Genomic DNA, 6546 nt, shown 5'->3' on the forward strand with positions numbered 1-6546 from the left:
TCTCTGTCCCAGCTCATGGCACAGGCGCTGGGTTCTGCTGCTTAGGTGCCCCCACCCCCAAGTCACACAGGCCGGCGGACAGGCTGCCCTGGCAACCACCGCACCAGGAACGTCCCTCCAGGGGCCCATCTGGCCCAGACAATCCCTGACAGTGGCCAGTGCCAGATGCTGACGGGAAAGTGCAAGAACTCACTTAGTGGGCTATTGTGAAATAACCTGCCAAGGTGGAAGGTGTGACAAACTGGGAATGTTCTTAATGTTTTCTCTGAATACTGCGTTGGTGCCTCAGTGTCCCCTGTGCAGTTCTTAAGTATCTAGATGTTGGGATAAGGGTGTATGGTTGCTACAGAGCAAAGGGCCAGTGCACCTAAATGCCTGGCACTGTCTCCTAGCAACTGATGGCCTGGGCCCCTCCCCTGCAAGGTGCCAACTGAAGGTGTTGGAGACAAAGAGATCAGGTGACCTCCTGGCCCGGGAAAGGGGCTGAGCAGAGAGGAGGGGCTGGAGGGGTTGGCAGTCTGGGGCTGGCTGGGGACGAGGAGTGAAGTGCAGACGTGGGGTCTGGCTCACTGCCCCCCAGAATGGACCCGGCCGAGGGGTCCGGTTTGTGGTACCTACAAGCTCTGTTTTAGACCCTGTTCCTGTCATCGAATAAACATCTGTGTTACTGGCTGGCTGAGAGTCACATCTGACTGCCAAGTGGGGGTGCAGGACCCTGTGGCTTCCCCAGGACCCCGCTGGGGCAGGCTCATTGTGGGAAGTGCACGGAGGGGCAGAGGATGCTGAATGCTCCAAGGAGAGACCCAGGAGGTGAAGCCGTGTGAGCTTCTTGCCCTGAACAAGTCTGCTCCAAGGGAGAGGAGGCTCCTCAAAGTCCTGCCTGGCTTTGTGGAGAGCAGTTCCAGAGCATCACCCAGGGACTCCGTGACAGGAGGTTTCTTCCTAAATCTACCAGGTTAATTAGCTAGTTGTATTATGCCCTGAAGCCAAAGGGTTGCATCCCATCAAATGAAACAGGGGATGTTCTCATTCTCCGCAGTAAATGTCCAGGCCTAGCCAATTCCCTGTCTTCATGGCTATCTAGTGGCAGAGAGTTCCACAGTCTGTGTCTGCATTATGTCAAAAAAGAACTTTCCTTTCATCTGCTTACCCTGCTGCTCAGACTCCCCCAAGCCCTGTCTTCAGACCATTGGCTGCCAAACACCCTAGCCTGCAAAGCAATAGCTGGCCCCAGCCAAAGTCCTCTTGCCCATGGGCCACTCTCCAATTGATGAGTACCAGGCGTGTCTTGCTCTGTTTGTAAAGCTCAGCGTAAGGACAGTGCACTGAAATGATTCATTGACAAATAGACGCTGCTGGCAGCAGCAGCCAGGGCCCAGCTGTTCTCCTCCCCAGGCTGCTGCAGTGCTGCTTTGGGAATGAGTGGCCTGGCTGCCATGTGCTATTTGCCACCAGAGCGCCACTTGCACCTGCGACGGTAAATAAAATAACTGGCTCCCGCCCTGCCTGCTCGTCTAGCCCTGGGGCCAGGGCTGGGCCCTATCACTCCCTGCGCTGATCCAGCCCCATCTCCTGCCCTGCTCTGCCCTGCCCAGCCCGCCATGGGACCCAGACTGCTCAGGTGAGGAGACAGAGATTTGGTGGTGGGTTACATTGGAAGGGCTATGTGTGTGTGTATGTGTGTGTGTGTGAGAGAGAGACACTCTGTGTGTGTGTGTGTGTGTGTGTGTGTGTGTGTGTGAGAGAGAGAGAGACAATGTGTGTGTATGTGTGTGTGTGTGAGAGAGAGAGACATTGTGTGTATGTGTGTGTGTGTGAGAGAGACACTGTGTGTGTATGTGTGTGAGAGAGAGACACTGTGTGTGTATATGTGTGTGTGTGTGTGAGAGACACTGTGTGTGTATGTGTGTGTGTGTGTGAGAGAGAGACATTGTGTGTATGTGTGTGTGTGTGAGAGAGACACTGTGTCTGTATGTGTGTGAGAGAGAGACACTGTGTGTATGTGTGTGTGTGAGAGAGAGACACTGTCTGTGTATGTGTGTGAGAGACACTGTCTGTGTATGTGTGTGAGAGAGAGACACTGTGTGTGTATATGTGTGTGTGTGTGTGAGAGAGAGACACTGTGTGTATGTGTGTGTGTGTGTGTGAGAGACACTGTCTGTGTATGTGTGTGAGAGACACTGTCTGTGTATGTGTGTGAGAGAGAGACACTGTGTGTGTATATGTGTGTGTGTGTGTGAGAGAGAGACACTGTGTGTATGTGTGTGTGTGTGAGAGAGACACTGTCTGTGTATGTGTGTGAGAGACACTGTCTGTGTATGTGTGTGAGAGAGAGACACTGTGTGTGTATATGTGTGTGTGTGTGAGAGAGAGACACTGTGTGTATGTGCATGTGTGTGAGAGAGAGAGACACTGTGTGTGTGCGTGCATGTGTGTGTGTGAGAGACAGACACTCTGTGTGTGTGTGTGTGTGAGAGAGAGAGAGAAACACTGTGTGTGTGTGTGTGAGAGAGAGAGCGAGCGAGAGAGACACTGTGTGTGTATGTGCGTGTGTGAAAGAGAGACACTGTGTGTGTGTGTGTGAGAGAGAGAGACACTGTGTGTATGGGAGATACACTCTGTGTGTGTATGTGAATGTGTGAGAGAGAAAGACACTCTGTGTGTATGTGAGAGAGAGACACTGTGTGTGTGTGACACTGTGTGTGTGTGTGAGAGAGACACTGTGTGTATGTGTGTGTGTGAGAGAGACACTGTGTGTGTGTGTGTGTGAGAGAGAGAGACGCTGTGTGTGTGAGAGAGAGAGAGACACTGTGTGTGTGAGAGAGAGAGAGAGACGCTGTGTGAGAGACACTGTGTGTGTGTGTGTGTGTGAGAGAGAGACACTATGTGTGTGTGTGAGACTGTGTGTGTGTGAGAGAGAGAGAGAGAGACTCTGTGTGTGTGTGAGTGTGTGTACATGTGCAATAGAGAGCAGTAAAGATGAGGGTGACGCTCTGTGTGTGTGGAGGCGGGTGTCCCTAGGGCGGGCAGTGAGGGGAGGCAATGTGGGTGTGTATGAACTGTGGGGGGCAGTGTGTGTGAGGGCGTGGGGGGGCTGTGTGGGTGAGGGGACAGCGTGTGTGTGTGTGTGGGTTATGGGGGGCTGTGGGGTCATGGGGTACAGGGTGGGGGGCCATTGTGTGGAGGGTCATGGAGGTGGGAATGGTGTGGGGGGCAGTGTGTGGGAGAGAGGCCGTGGGGGAAGTGTGGGGGGGCAGGGTGTGTGTGAGAAGGGGTCTTGGGGGGCAGGGTGGGGGTCATTGTGTGGGGGCCCATTGAGGTGGTGAGAGTGAGGGAGCAGCGTGTGTGTGTGTGTGTGTGTGTGTGTGTGTGTGTGTGTGTGTGTGTGTGTGTGTGACAATCTCTGGTGATGCCCCACACTGCTTGCTGCACACTCCCTGCTGGATTGGCCCCCTCAGCCTGGAGGGGCCACACGCCTAGCAGCTGCTCCTCCTGGAGACACACGTGCACCAGTCACAAGCGTGCACACACACACACACACACACACACACACACACACACACACACACACACACACACACACACGGTTGCCCTTTGACTCCTGACCCGCTCCCAGGTGTTACAATCATTTGTATCTCAGGGTTGGAACGCTTGATACCTCAGTGCAAATGAAACTACAGCGCCACCCCCTCCCCACCCCATGACCCCCTCCCCAAGCCGGGTGAAGGTTACTCTACAGGGGGCGTTGCAGTGAGCCTGAAGTCTGGTATTTAGCCGAGGCCCTGGGCCGGTAATAGCTTGAGCCACACTAGGGCTGATGGAAGTTCACCCAAGGAAGTAACCTCGGTTAGAGGATTTAGCTGTATCCCTCTGGTGAGCCACCGTCTGGCCCGTGTAGGCTTTGTTTGGTCAGACTCTGTAATGGCAGGGCCCAGAGAACCGTTTTGCTGCGCAGACATGTACAGTTGTTGGGACCCCCTGTGCAGGGGGCAGGAATTGCCAGTCTGGACCTGAAGCCGTGGTGTAATCAGGCCTGCGGGCTGGCAGCAAGCCCTCCTATCCCCAGCACCGCGGGGCACGTGAGGTTCCGTGCAGTGCATCCAGCTACTCTCCTTAGCTGGTTGTCCTTGTTCTGGGATGTCGCTGACAGTGACCGTGGCATTAATAAAACTCCTCAAGACTCTCGGTGGGTCTCACCCATCATCATCCTAATTCTTCACCAAGCAGCCCCCTGAGGGTGACCCTGGGGCTAGTGACACGTGCAATTTGCACCCCAGATTATCCGTACGGCTACAAGGTGCACAAGGTGCTGAGACAGGCTAAATCTGCCCCTTGGTCTGAGCTATCGGTCTCTAGATGAACCTGCAATGCCGTAACACTGTCCCCGGGGGCATGAAGCTCTGAGATGCCATGTCCCCCCTCCCACCGCGCGTTCCCTTCCAGCTCCTTGGCCTCTGCCCAGCTTTGGTCTCCTGGCCTTGGCACGTGTGTGTGACTTTTGCTGCCTCACACAAGGCCTCACATGCTGGTTCCTTCCCGCTGTGGCCGTGAACGTGCGCAGGAGTGCCCAGAGCTATGGGGCAATCACAACCTGGACTTTCAGCTGGGGAGCAAGGTCCCACTGCAGCAATACGGGTTGCAGCGGCAGGGCATGGCCCAGTGTGGGGAGCGCAGGCCCGGGTGGAGGCAGGAGTGCTAGTTGGGGCTTGCTCAGATACTGCACCCGGGGCAAAGCCCTTCACCTCCCTGGAACTGTGCCCTTCAGCGCCAGTACAGGGGATCACCTTGTGCATCCCACAGGGAGACTGAGGCTGCCTCAGTCAAAGCTTAGGGGGAGGTGAAGCGACCGAAGCGGTTCCAACTGATGCGTTGCCAATCACAGCTGGTGCTTTGACTCAGTGCCAAGGTGCCCAGTCCCCCTCGCTGGCAGAGCACAGCAAAGTTCTTCCTTCAGGCCCGGGAGGTTCGCCACGCCAGGCAGGGCGACGATCCCTCGCAGGCATCTGGGGCTGCTCCAGTTCATCAAATAACTCCCCACCTCTGGGGCCAAGGCCTCCAAGGTCCTGTAGAGGCAATGGCTGCCAGGCAGCGTTCAAACACTACAGCCCTGGGCACTAATCATCATCGTTCAAGTGGACCCAGGCTGTGGGCCAGCACGGCCCAGCGCCAGGCGCTATCAGCGGGGAGGGCAGGCTGGGGCACTCTGGCTGCCCCCCCATGAGCATTTCCAATTCTCTCAGGGGGACTCTCCCCCCTTCTCCCCGCTCCCTGGCTTCCCAGCAACTCAGAACGCTGGAAAAAGCCCTGCTGGGCACTGCAGCTCTTTCCTTCTGCACCCCTCTTCCTACAGCCCTCCCCCGCCCACCAATACCCCCTCTCTCCACTTGGCTTGTTAAAGCTTTTGCCCCTCAGAGGAGCCCTGCCCCCCATTTGTCATGCAGGGCACCTGGGCACCAGCATTTTAACCAAACGTCTCTGCCAGGCTCCGACTGGTGCAGCGAGCCCTTGCGAGCGGCGCTGGGGAATATTTCAAAGCCCGCTCTGGGGTGGCCCCCTCTCTTGGGGCAGAGAGCAGCGCGAGCCCTGGGGCAGGGCCCAGGTCTCGGCCCCCTGGTTTCGTAGCCTCCTGGCCCTGGTGCTGGGAGGTGACCATGAGGCTGCCGTGCAGTGCGGGACGTCTGCATTGGCCGAGCATGTATCAAATGGGCCACAGGGCAATTCCCAGCTGAGTCTCTGTGAATGGCCCCCATGATTAACCCTTTCCTGGAGGATTTCCTCTCTCTCATAGTGGCCTTGCCGGCCTGCCCTGGAGCTACAGACCCGAGTGCTTTCAGAGCCTACGTCTGGGTGAAGCATTGGGCCTGCCAGCCAGGGCCTTCTGCAGGGCTCAGGAAGAGAACAAGCCGGGGGAGCTGACAGAGCAGCATCCCCCTGGAAGCTCTGCCCCTTTCCAAGGGCCCCCAAGAGATCTGCCAGCCATGGCCTCGCTGGGGCCCATATCCCAGCCGAGGAGAGCCTCGCCTGGCCAATGCGCCCTTCTCAAAGGCTTGGCCTGCAGCTGCTGGGGAGCAGCCCAGCTCAGTGGGGACCATTTCAATGGCTGCAGTTTGGCCCCACAGACTTCACGCAGGCTGGTCCGCGGCTCCTGTCCCCACACCGAGCCTCTCCCCCCAGCGTGGTGGGACATCACGCCCAGGCTAGCTGGTCTGGGCTAGAGCTTGGGTGCTGGTAACCAGCCTTGTGCCCTGCGGCCGCTGGCTAAGCCCATATGTGCTGATGGGCCACCAGCGCCCTCCCACGCTGCCCCGGACACCCAGAAGGGCAGACAAGTTCTCCCACCGCTCTGGGGAAAGAATCCTAGGCTGGCTCGGCTCACTGCTGCCCTGAGAGCCCGGGGGAACACCTGGGGACCCAGGGTGAGCGTGGCCCCAGGGAGGGCACAGCAAGCAGGCGTGCAGGGTGGCTGCTCACACCCATGTGAGGCCAAGCCCAGTGGGCCCCCCTGGGTACCAGCCCAAGTTAACTCTGCAGTGAGGCCCTACCCCC

Source organism: Gopherus evgoodei, chromosome 9 (genome assembly GCF_007399415.2).
Source record: "Gopherus evgoodei ecotype Sinaloan lineage chromosome 9, rGopEvg1_v1.p, whole genome shotgun sequence".
Lineage (NCBI taxonomy): Eukaryota > Metazoa > Chordata > Testudines > Testudinidae > Gopherus > Gopherus evgoodei.